Here is a 13,323-nt window from a genome sequence, read left to right as displayed (position 1 = left end):
AAAACCAATCAGAAAAGATGGGGAAGGACACCACATACTCATAGTGAAGGAAAAATCCAAGAGGATATTACAGTTCTAAACATCTGTGCAGCACACACAAGAGCACCCAAGTTCCTAGAAGGAACACCACTACAGCTAAAATCGCATATTGACACTAACACAGTGATGGTGGGTGACTTCAATAACCACATTCTTACCAATAGACAAGTCTCCCAAAAAGAAAAAAAAAAACTAAGAAAAGAAATGCTGGAGTTTTAATAACATCATATATCATCAAATCGGACTAACAGACATCTAGAGAACCTTCCACCCCAATGCTAAGGAATATACTTTATTTTTAGCAGCCGATGAAATTGTCTCCAAAATCAATCATGTGCTAGGACAGAAAGCAAGTCTCAAAAGATATATGAAAATTGAAATAACAGCCTGCATCATATCTGACTACCATGGACAATAAGAGAAATGAAAAATTTTTAGAATTGAATCAAAATAAAAACACAACATGCCCAGACCCATGGCACATGATGTAGGCAGTTCTAACAGTCAATCTCATAGCATTAAGGACCTACATAAAAAGTTGGCGAGCTCTCATATTAGTAGCTTAATGACATTTGAAAGCTCTAGAAAAACAATAACACACAAGAAGAGCAGATGGGAAGAAACAATCAACTTAGGGTTGAAGTCAATGAAGTAGAAACAAGCAAAAATACAATTAATGTATTGCATTAATGAAATGGAGAATTGGTTCTTTGTGAGCTGGGGTGTCTGAGTAGAGGAGCTTCTCTGTCCTGAGTAATAGGGAAAGGGGGATGTGGGAGGGAGGGTGGGGAGGAGGACAGAGCCTATGACTGAGATGTAAATTGAATTAATTAATAAAAAAAAGAAAAGAAAGAGAATTGGTTCTTTGAAAAAATCAACAAGATGAGCCAATTGAAAATGAAAAAGGGGAGAGGAGGCTAGAGAGATGGCTCAGTGGTTAAGAGCACTGGTTGTTTTTCCAAAGGACCTGAGTTCAATTTCCAGCAACCACATGGCAGCTCACAACTGATCTGACACCCTCACATGAACACATCTGAAGGCAGAACACCAATGTAATAAAATAAATAATGAAAGAAAATGAAAAGGGGACATTACAATAGAAACAGGAAATTGAGAGGATTATATGAACATATTTATAGGAACATACTGTATTCTACCAAACTGGAAATCCTAAAAGAAATGGTATATCTGATTTTGGCATATATGACCTACCAAAGTCAAATCCACATGGAATAATTTAAAGAAACTGTTATTTCCAGTTCTTAAGACTCCCCAAAGACCACCAGGAATTGACTCCACTGCAAATACATGAGGGTTTATTGGCTATGTGCTTGAGCCTGGGTTGCAAAACTTCCTGTGGAAGCAGGAAAGGGTGTGAAGGGACTGTCTAGGGGAACAAGGTTTTTAAAGGGGAAAAAAATCCTCAAGCATCAGGATACATGCCTTGGCATTACATTGGGTAAGGGAGCTTGACTGAGGTAAACATAACACCTGTGGGTGTCAGGACTAGCCTGGCCCTAAGATAGCATGGAAGTCACTTAGGCTGTTGTAAAGTACAAGTGACATCACTCCCAAGGATGGGTTTGCAGCCTAAAAGTAACGTTCAAGGTTTTGAGGGGAAAGGGTCTGGGACAAGTAAATTCAGGAGATATGGACAGAATTGTCTCATCAGACAGCAAAGAATCAGCAGGTTGTAAAACTATTCCAGGAAGACCAGAACAGACCTCATTCAGATGAAGAGGTAAGCTGTGTGTTTAACTTTCCTGGCTTCTCCAGTGCTAACCAGTGTGCACAAGGCCTTTTTGTCCTCTGCTTCTTTTGAGATGAAGGTGTGTGTGTATGTATGTGTGTGTGTGTGCTTTGTCTTTCAGCCCACCTATGTGATTTATTACATTTTATTTGCATATGTTTGAACTTTCTTTGCATCTCTGGAATAAATCTACTCATGGTGGAATCTTATTGAAGTATGTCTGTATTCAGTATTGAAATATTTTATTGATTTTTGAACCTATGTTCATCAGGGATATTGGCTTTTTAGTTTCTTTTGTGGTATATGTATTTTTAGTATTAGAGCAATACTGGCTTCATAGAAGTTTGGGATTGTTCTGTTTCTTTTCTTCTTTTAATAATGCATGAAGCATTGGCTATAGATATTCACTGAAAGTCTGGTAGAGTTCTTCTGTGAATCCATCTGGACTTACATATTTTTTTATCTTGAAGGCTTTGCATTACTGATTCAGTCTCCTTATTTGTTATAGGTCTGTTTAGGTTGATGATATCTTCTTAATTTAATGTGGCCATTTGGATGAATCTAGAAATTCATCCATATTGTTTAGGTTTTTCCAATTTAATATAGTACAAGTTTTAAAATTATTCCCTTATAATATTCTGAATTTCTTTGGTGTCTCTTCTGATGTTTTCCTGTTCATTTCTGATTTTGCTAATTTGGGTATTTTTTTTTTTTTTTTTTTAGATTTTGGTTAGTTAAGTCTGTTAATATCATTTATCTTCTCAAAAAACTGACACAGAATTGTTGATTTTTTTATTATTTTTATTACTTCTGTTTTTAAACTTCTGCTCAGATTTTTAATATTTCTTGTCATCTACTGGATTTGTGTTTGGTTTGTTCTTGTTTTTTCTAAATTCTTGAGTGCATCATTAAGTCATTGATTTGTGCTCTTTTCTAATTTTTTAACATAGGCACTTGGAGTTGTAAATTTCTTCCGTAGGATTTTTAATGTGTCCCAGAATTTTGTTGTGTTGTATTTTTATTTTTGTTGTGTCCCAAGAATAAATTTTTTTTCTTGATTTCTTTTTTGGCTCATTTACTATTCAGCAATGAGCTGCTTAATCTCTGTAAATTTGTGTACTTACTAGATATTAGTTTGCTGTCAATTTTAAGTTTTATTGTAATATAGGATACTCAGACTCATTTCACTCTTTCTGAATCATTAACATTTGTTTTGTGTACCAGAAAGTGATCTGTTTTAAAGACACTTTTGTGATGTTCAGGTGAAATATTTTGTAGATATCTGTTAGTCCAGTTGATGTATGATGCCATTTAATTCTGTCATTTCTCAGTTTAGTTTGTAAATATTTTATTTTATGTATATGAGTGTTTTGCTTGCATGTATGTCTGTATACCATGTGCCTGCTGGGTGTCTTCGGAAGTCAGAAGGTGGTGCTGTTTACCTAGAACTAAAGTTACAGATGTTTGTGGGTTCTGGGAACCAAACCCGGCTCCTCTGAGTGCACAAATACTAACTGATAAGCCATCTCTCCAGTTCCTCTGTTTATTTTTGTTCAGATGATCTGATTATTGTAGAAAATAGTGGAATTGAAATGACTTACTATTAGTGGATTATATTAATCTGTGTCTTTAACTCCAGTAGTATACTTTTTATGAAATTGGATGAACCATTTTGGTGCATATAAACCTAGGACTGTAATGTCTTTTGGTTTATTGTTCCATTGGTTAGAATGAAGCACCCTTATTTGTCTCTTCTGATTAGTCTTTATTTGAAGGTTTTTTTTATTAGATATTATAATACCAATGCCTGTTTGCTTCCTAGTCTCATTTGCCTTGAGTAATTTTGTCTATCCTTTCAGCCTAATCAAAGAGGGTGCCTATCTTATAGATAATAGAAGGATGGGTGTAGTCTTTAATCCAGTTAGGTCTGTCTTTTGATTGGAGAACTGAGACTGTTATAATTATTTTTGAAAGGTGTATGTAATTGCAGTCCTACATGCATTTTTATTGTTGTGTACTTTTTAAAAATTTCAGTATCTATTGCCTTATTTTTGTGAGTGGGATTATATTTTGTTAGGTTCCCTGCAAATATGATTACCAAGAAATTTACTCTCACTGTCAATTGACTTTCCCCTTCCTTGATCTAGGGTGGTCCCATGACGTGCTTTCTTATGAAAAAGTGCTAGAAGAGGCCTGGAAACTTCCACTTCTTCTCTTAGAGCTCCCCCATCCATAAAAAGAAGGTGTATCTCTTGGTAGAGGGAATCCTCACCAGGCATGGACACTATAGGCTTGATGCCAGTCTTTAATGAAGCCACCTTGGAAGCCCTAGCTCCAGATAAGCTGCTGGCTAGGATTCATTCATGCTGTATGTAGAACACCCTGGCTTAGCCTGTGCAATTGACAGGATAAGGAGAATCAATCCCTGATGCTTTATTTGATATTTATTTATTTATAAACATTCAATGTAGAGGTTTATTTGCTGAATCAAGATAAATGACTTCATTGATATTGCATTTAGAATGATGGAATGTCTGCAAATGTATAATGAATGAACACATACCCATGTGTCATTTTATTAATTTCAACACATTTGCAGGAAAGCAATTAATAACTATAACATATAGTTATTGATTATAATAATCAATAATAATTGAAAACCTATATTCAAGGAGATACAGTTTAAGAAGTTATAATAAATATAACTCATTTATAAGAGTTGCCTTGGTCATGGTGTCTTTTCACAGCAATAAAACCCAAATTAAGACAAAAGTTGGTACCAGGAGTGGTACTAACTATAATCAAATATATATTATAATTTAAATCTAACATATGATAGTAGAGAATTTCAACACTTTGCTAAAAACTTTTCCAAATAAAATTTGAACTTCTTTCCATTTTGCATTTTACTTATCAATGGAATTTCCAAACTATTTTTTTTATTGAAAATTTTCATATATTTTAATATTTTTCTCGCCCCAAACTTTTTAGATCTTTTCTGCCTTCTTACCCAATCAACTTTGTTTTTTTCTATATATATCTTTAAAACAAAGAAAACAAAAATAACTCTCACCAAGAAATTCATACATACCCCAGAAAAGCAAACAAAACAGGCCAATATGAATGTAGATTGAAAAATTCTCAATAAAGACATGTAAACAATATATAGACACATATAAAAGCATCATCCACCATGACCTAGTCAGATTTATTTTAGAGATGGTTCAAAAATACCTATGTCCATAAGTGTAAATCATGAAAGTGAACTTAAAGATGAAAATCACATGGTCATCTCAATAGATGCAGAACAAAATTCGAGAAAATTCAGCATGCCTTCTGTGGTGATTTGAATTGGTATGGCCTCCATAGATCCATGTGTTTTAATACGTGGCTCATATAGGTAATGGCACTATTAGGAGGTGTGGCTTTATCAGAGAAAGTGTGTCACTGTGGAGGTGGGCTTTGAGGTCTCATATATATGCTCAAGTCTGGCCGTTGAATTTAGTCTTCTCCTTGCTGCATGTGCATCTGTTATACCCAGATTGCGAGACCCTCAGAGACCACCAGGAGATGACTCTATTGCAAGAGCAAGAGAGCTTTATTGCGAGAGTGATCAAACTTAGGACCCAAGTTTCACTGATGCAGCAGTGAGATGCACCCACTCGAGTCCTGGGTGAATAGGATTTGTAAAGGGAAAAACTGCAAGCTAGGGGTTTCCATGCTTTGGCATTACAGTATTGTGTAAAAATCATAGGAACATGGTGACCCTTTAGCTGAAGCTTAACCACAATTGCTATTCTTATTCTAAGCTATCTGAAAGTACATGTGGAACATTGGGGAATTTTCTGCCTTACTCTGATTGGCTGTTGCTAGGGGAGTTGACCCAGTTCTCTACCAAGTGTACATTCTGTGGTTTTTCTTGGACCTTGAATTCAGCCCCTGGTTATAGGCTTGCACAAGATGGCTCCTCAACTCAAAATGGAGTCACCCAAGCTAAGTTAAGCTCTTCATATCAAGATGTAGAACTGTCAGCTCCTTCTCCAGCACCATGTCTGCCTGCATGCTGCCATGCTTCCCACCATGATGATAATAGACTAAATCTCTGAAACTGTAAGCCAGCCCCAATTAAATGCTTTCCTTTATAAGAGTTGCCTTGGTCATGGTGTCTCTTCACAGCAATAAAACCCCAAGTAAGACAGAAGTTGTTACCAAAAGTGGGTTATTGTTGTGATAGGTCTGACCATGCTTTTATTTGGAGAAATGTGGGCTTTAGGACTTTGGATTAGGAAAGCATTGGAATGCTCTAAGTAGGGCTTAATGGGCCTTACTAGTAGAAGCAAGGATTGACAGTGGTGCTGAGCATGATTTGAACTGAGGGCTCCTGACTCAAGATGTTTCAGAAGAGAAGAATTTAGTACGTTTCCTAGAGATTGTTCTTGCAATATTTTGGTGAAGAAAATGGCTGCTTTTTGCCCTTGTCTAAAGAGTCTGCCTGAGGCTAAAGTAAAGAGATTTAGATTAATTGCATTTACACAGGAAATCTCAAAATAGTCTAGTATAGACTCTGTCCTGTGGGCTGTCCTCTATCCTCATTCCTTTCAGAGTCTAGTTTAGACTCTGTCCTGTGGTTCACGTTTATGAAGAGCATTTTGATGAGACATATTAAGTTTAGAAAGGAAAAATACAAAATGTATGGTTCAAGGATTAAAGAGACATCAGGAAGTGCAATAGAGGCAAATCCTGTCTGTGTTCAAGGAGATTAAAGATATTAAATGGAATTAAGGGAATGATGACCTCCAGGTGAGGTCCCACCCAGATAAGCTTTTAATTCCTTATGAAAAGGAATTAAAGAAAAGCTTAGGTACAGACCTTTAATGCCAGCAGAAGGAACCTTTAATCTTAGCACTCAAGAGACAGAAGCATATGCATCAAGGTCAGCCTGCTCTACAGAGCAAGTTCCAAACAGCCACATTTAGGCAGTGAAGGAAACCAAGGAAAGTAAAAAGCTGGTGAAGATGTAATTGAAAGAGGGGGCCATGTCACAGCCACAGAAAGCAACAGAACTTGGCAGCTTTGGCTGCATGGTCCTGGCTTTAGAATCAAGAATGGAATTTCCTTCTGTGACTAATGAAAGCCACAGAGGCCACGTATGTGGCAAGGGTGTCCCTTCAAGGAGGCTCAGATTGGCCATTATGTGAAAGAGATTATGGAATCTCTCTCCAAAACTAAGAAAAGTTGCTGAGGCCAGGTATGTGGCTGGGGTGTCCCTACACAGAAGCACAGAGAGGCCATTGCATGAATCTGTGAAGGTGAGGTCTGGATTGCTTTGGCATTCCCAAGATGTTAGAGTGACAGAGCTGTGGGATAACTGTGGAGGCAAGCTGCTAACAGGGAGTAGAATGGTAATGTATATCTTGTACCATTGTATGTTGGAGCTATGTGATCTGTTTTTTTATTTTGAATGGGATTCAGTTCAGAATAGACTTTGAACTTTAGGTGTTTAAACATTGTTGAGACTGTGATAGAATATGGGGACTTTTGATATTGGACTAAATGCATTTTTCACTATGTTATGGCTATAAGTCTATGATGGCCAGGGAGTGGAATGTGGTATTTTAAATAGGTATGGCCCCTATAGACTCTTGTGTTTGAGTGCTTGGATTATAGGAAATGGAATTTTAGGAGGTGTGGCTTTGTTGGAGGAAGTGTGTCACTGTGGAGATGTGCTTCAAGGTCTCATATATGCTAAATTACGGCCAATGATGTCCAGTCTTCTCCTTGCTGCCTATGTATCAAGATGTAGAACTCTTGGCTCCTTCTTTAGCACCAAGTCTGTCTGCATGCTGCCATGCTTCCCTGATGATACTAGACTAAACCTCTGAAACTGTAAAACAGCCCCAATCAAATGCTTTCCTTCATAAGAGTTGCCTTGGTCATGGTGTCTCTTCATAGCAATGATACCCAAACTAAGACAGCTTTCTGATACAATTTCTAGAAACAGTAGGGCTGGAGAGAACATACCTCAACATATATATGACAAACCCACAGTCAACAGCATACTAAATGCAAAAACTTGCAGCAATCCTACTGAAATCAGGAACAAGACAGGGCTGTCCTCTATCCCCATTCCTTTCAATATAGGGCTTGAGGAACTAGCTAGAACAATAAGACAAGGAAATTAAAAGGAAATAAATAGAAAAAGAAGTCAAGTTATCTCTATTTGCAAATTATATGTATGTGAGATCCCCAAAATTCCACTGGAAAACTTCTAGAAATTGTTAAAAATTTCAGCAAAGTGACAGGAAACAGGATTAACTTTAAAAAGTCAGTAACTTTTCTGATTCACTAACTCACATGCTAAGAAAGAGAGATACTACACTCCTATTTATATTAGCCTCACAAAACATCTGTGGGGGGGTGGAGAGATGGCTCAGAGGTTAAGAGCTGGCTGCTCTTCCAAAGGTCTTGAGTTCAATTCCCAGCAACCACATGGTGGCTCACAACCATCTATAATAAGATCTGATGAACTCTTCTGGACTACAGGCCTACCTTCAGGAAGAACACTGTAGATTTATTAAATAAATTTAAAACAAACAACAAACAAACCAAAACAAAAAACATCTGTGAACAACCTAACCAAGGAGGTAAAGGACTTCTACAATGAAAACCTGAGCTCTCTGAAGACAGAGATTGAAGAAAGCACTAGGAAACAGAAAGACATCCATGTTCATGGGTTGGTAAATATGATGTATGTATTTATTTATTTATTATTAATTACAGTTTCTTCAACTTTTGTATAAATATATTTTGAAAATGACTATTCTACCAAATCTATTTACATATTTAATACAATCCTAATCAAAATACCCATATCATTCTTAAAGCAATAGAAAAAAATCCTAAAATTTGTATGGAATTGTTATGCCTAGATCACTAGACTCCCAAGAGACCACCAGGAACATGAGTCCTATACAAACACACAAGGGTCTTTATTCAAGCTCTAGCTTGGGCTGTCAATTGTCCCTGACACAGTTATTCAGAAAGAAAAGCCCCAAGCCTCAGGAAGGCAGAGTTTTTAAAGGGAAAAACCACAAGGGGGAATTCTAAGCCTTGGTATTACAGGATTAGGTAAGAGGAGGGTGGGTAGATTGACTTTTAAGCTGATTGGTTCAGACCAGTTGGCCAAACTGCAAGGGGGAAACAGGCTATTGAAAAGGAACATCTTGTCCTGGGAACTACGCATGTACTTTTATTTCACTTTCACTGGTGTGAAATAAAAGTGTGCAGGGCCTAATTATTCTTGCCATGTTCTTCCTGTGGGCCTATTTGCTCTTGCCAAGTTCCTCCTGGGATTTTTTTATTTGCCAGTTTCCTTCTGTGGATGTTTTACTTGCTAAGTCCCTAGTGGGAGAACTTGGGTCATATAAAGGACAGGGCCATTCAAAATGGTGTCTGAAAAACAAGATGGAGTTAGTTCTGCTCTTGCTTTCTCAGAATAATAAAAACAAAGGTGGGCAAAGCAATCCGGAACAAAAAGAATAATGATGGATGGATCACCCTTACAGATCTCATGGAAACTGAACAACTCCCTACTCAGTGACTACTGAGTCAGGGAATAAATAAAGAAGGAAATGAAAGACTTCCTAAAATTCAATGAAAATGAAGGTACCACATACCCAAACTTACAGGATGCAATAAAAACAGTGCTAAGAGGAAAGTTCATAGCACTAAGTGCCTTCATAAAGAAATTGGAAAGATATCATACTAGCAACTTAACAGATCCCCTGGAAGCTATAGAAGGAAGAAAGCAAACACACCCAAGAGGAGTAAATGGCAGGAAATAATCAAACTCAGGGCTGAAATCAATAAATTAGAAACAAAAAGGACAATGCAAAGAATCAATGAACAAAAAGCTGGTTCTTTGAGAAAATCAACAGGATAGACAAACCCTTAACCAAACTAACTAAAAGACAGAGGACAGTATCCAAATTAACAAAATCAGAAAGAAATGAGAATTAGGAGATATGGCCTTAATAGAGGAGGTGGGAGACGCTGAGCAGGAGGGGCTGCAGTGAGCAAGTGTGCTTTCTTGAGACAGTCCACCATTTTGTCACAGGGAGACCCTCACTACTACAGTCTGGTGTGGTTGCCTTTTGAGAGAGAGCCCAATCAACTGGGCAGTTTTCCTGCAGATCAATACAAAGATGAACTTTCATAAAATGATATTGTTTAGATGAATTAATGACTTTACAGAACTCCTGATTTATATAGTTTTATAAAGTTAGGTGAAGATGTTTTTGTTAGTGGCTTTGATGTAGAAAATTTTAGGGAACAATTTAAAGTTCAAAAAGGTAGACTCTTAATAGTTGAGCTAGGGACTTTTTGAGGTCAGAGAAAAAGAACGATGGCAGCCTGACTGTTACTGGATGACATGCCTCTCTCTTGCTAAAGATGGGCTGGTGATCAAGGTGTTGATTAAAAATTTCTTGAACCCATTTTTCCCTCAGCTTCCTGATATGATTTACCAAAAAATATTAATGAGTAGATGTACACATTGAGGATTTAAAGTAAAAATTACTGTATTTTATATAAAAGTTTAGATTTGTGATTCTTTTAAGATTTTCATAAGATTACTTGTTAAGATAAATAATAAGATAATTGATTCTTTCTTTGTAGCTGCAAATTGCAGCCTGCTAGTAAGAGAAACTGGCTCGGAAAACTACCTTGCTTCCTTATACTTTGCTAATCTGTAACAAGTTGCTTAATTTACCCTGTGATGTTGAAGCTAGCCTTCAAAAAGGAGGTGTGCTATTGGGATAGGCTTTCAGGTTTCAAAAGCCACTTGATTCTTAGCTCTTCTCTGTTCCTGTCTATGCCTTAGGATCAGATATAAACTCTCACCTACTGCTCCAGCACCATATATACCTGCCTGCTGCCATGCTTCTCACTATAATGGCTACAGACTCTAACCCTATGAAACAGTGTGCTACAGATTAAATGCTTTTTAAAAAAAGTTGCTTTGGTCATGTGTTTTGTCATAGCCATAGAAAAGTAGCTAAGAATGAAATTGGTATCAGGAGTCGGCTGTTGGTACGACAGACCCAATCATGTTGTATTTTGGAGAAATGTGGAAGACTTTTGAACTTTCAACTAGAAAAATAGTTTAGTGAATAGAGTATAGTGGGCTATCATAGTAGGATCTTGGAAGACAATGATGCTGAGAGCCATGTGGACTATGGAGGCTCACTCAAGAGATTTCAGAGGGGAATGATATTAGCTACTGGGATAATGACAATTCTCATGACATTTTGCCTTTGACCTTATCCTAAGAATATACCTGAGACTAATTTGAATAGTTATAGATTAATTTCATTGGCAGAGAAGATTTCGAGATAGCATAACATTGACACTGTCACTGGGGTATTAGTGGTTATAGTGGTTACTCTTACGCAGGCTTACAAGGAAAAGGGCAAGTGTGACAAAAAACAAAACAAAACAAAACATACAGTACAAGAAGAGAACCATAAGTCTAATGTTGGAGCTAAGGCATATGAAACATAGTGCTCCAAATTAAATGTTTTTTTTTTTTTTAAGTTGCAATAATACTTCAAGAGCCATAGAATTAAAAAAAATTCTAGAACAAGGCATGAGAAACCTTATCTGGAGATGTTTGTCAGGGATGTCCAAGAGATCCCCAATAGATAGTGTTTCCCGGCTCTTATAAAGACCACAACCATAAGCAACATGGGGAGGAAGTCTAGTTGGCTCTCACTTTACATGAAAGGAAGTCAGGGAAGGAATCCAAGGCAGGAACCTGGAGGCAGGAACTGATGAAGAAGCCACCAAGGAGTGCTGCTTATCTGATTGCTCCCTATGGCTTGTTTAACTCATGATGGCACCCAGGACCAGGAGCCCAGGGGTGACATCAGCTACAGTGTGCTGTGGCATCCTGATCTGGGTCAGAAGGTTGTTCTTCAGTGACAGAGAGAGAGAGAGAGAGAGAGAGAGAGAGAGAGAAAGCCAGGAGATCAGAATATAAAAAGATAAAGAGAGTTTGGGATTGGGATGTCTTGCACAAACTCTGTCTTATGCCAAACAAAGTTTCTAAGAACTACAGCTACTTATATACTATTTCCAGGGGAGAAATGTGACAAAATCAGCAAACTCTATATTATCCTGCTTTATAGTGGGACTTAGTAAGCCAGAAGCCAATTCAGGTTGCACAAGGAGAACGCAGAGTATCTCAAGAGCATTACAGACTGAGCACATAGCGACCTTGGCACTGATAGCTCAGGTGGGAAGACTTGTGTTCTAAGGATGTGAAGCAGCATCTCCCCAAGGCTTTGGCCTCTGGCCATTACTGGCTTCTTCAAGTATGTTCTCAGTTTTGAGAAGAAGCTATGTTCCTTTTCTATACACCAGGGCCTCAGAGAAACTCTCAGTTTATCAGTTCAGCTTTCAATATGCTTCCACGTTAATCATCAAGAAATATACCACAGTTTTCCCACAGGCCAATCTGTTGGAGGCATTTTCTGACGTGTTATTCCTTCTTTTCAAATGATTCTAGATTAAGTTATGTTGACATATAACTGCCATCACAATTGATCATTTATCAACTTGACAAATACGTCACTGTTAAAGTATAACCTTTCCTTTCTTTTTCATCTTCAGGATCTCATATTACCACTACTTTCACAAAATAAAACACTTTAACTTTTAAAACTCCCACAGTCTTTAAAAATTCAAGTACTTGAAAAGTTTGGTCTCTTTAAACATTCAAAGTCTCTCTAAGATATCCAAAATTTCTATGATATTCTAAAGTCTATTAACTGTAGGCTTTTGTAAAATAAAATATAAGTTAAATACTTTCTTACTCCAAGAAGGAAGAACCAGGGCACAGCTACAACCTACACAAATCATAACAAACTACAGGTGAGCATAAAAAACTCAGTGTCTAATGGCTGGGACATTCTCTAGCACATACAGCTTGTGTCATAGGATCAGGCCAGGTCTACTGCACAGCTGCTGTGGTGATTGGTGGTTGTCCTACGGCATTTCCAAAATGCAGGTGTCTGCACTGCAGCTGAACTGTCCCTTTTCCAGTAGCTTCTCATGGGCTTTCTCCAGAAACTTTAAGAATCCCACTTGGTTCCATGTTTCAAATTTACTCCATGACTTTAATCCTGCGTCTTCTGAGGCTGTAATGTTACCAATGGCCTCTCCAAATCTCTCTTCATGGATTTGAGCCAATCCACATAGTGCCAAACCTCAGTTGCTCTCCATGACTCCCTTATAACCTTCAAAACCAATATTACCCCGCTGCCTCTTAAACTACCTAGTTCAGCTGCCAGCATAAGATGCAGCCTCAGGTCCATCTGGATCACAGTTTCTGGGTGAAGACCCTTAGAAAATACTTCCTGGAAGACTGCTTCAATGATACTGGTCTCTTAACTGCAGCTGATTTCTTAGCTCCAGCTAACCGTCATCAATTGATAATTACAGTTAACTGACTGGAAACACAGATTGTCATTCAA

Source organism: Meriones unguiculatus, chromosome 19 (assembly GCF_030254825.1).
Source record: "Meriones unguiculatus strain TT.TT164.6M chromosome 19, Bangor_MerUng_6.1, whole genome shotgun sequence".
Lineage (NCBI taxonomy): Eukaryota > Metazoa > Chordata > Mammalia > Rodentia > Muridae > Meriones > Meriones unguiculatus.
The sequence above is the reverse complement of the archived record's forward strand: the minus strand, read 5'-3'. Positions refer to the sequence as shown.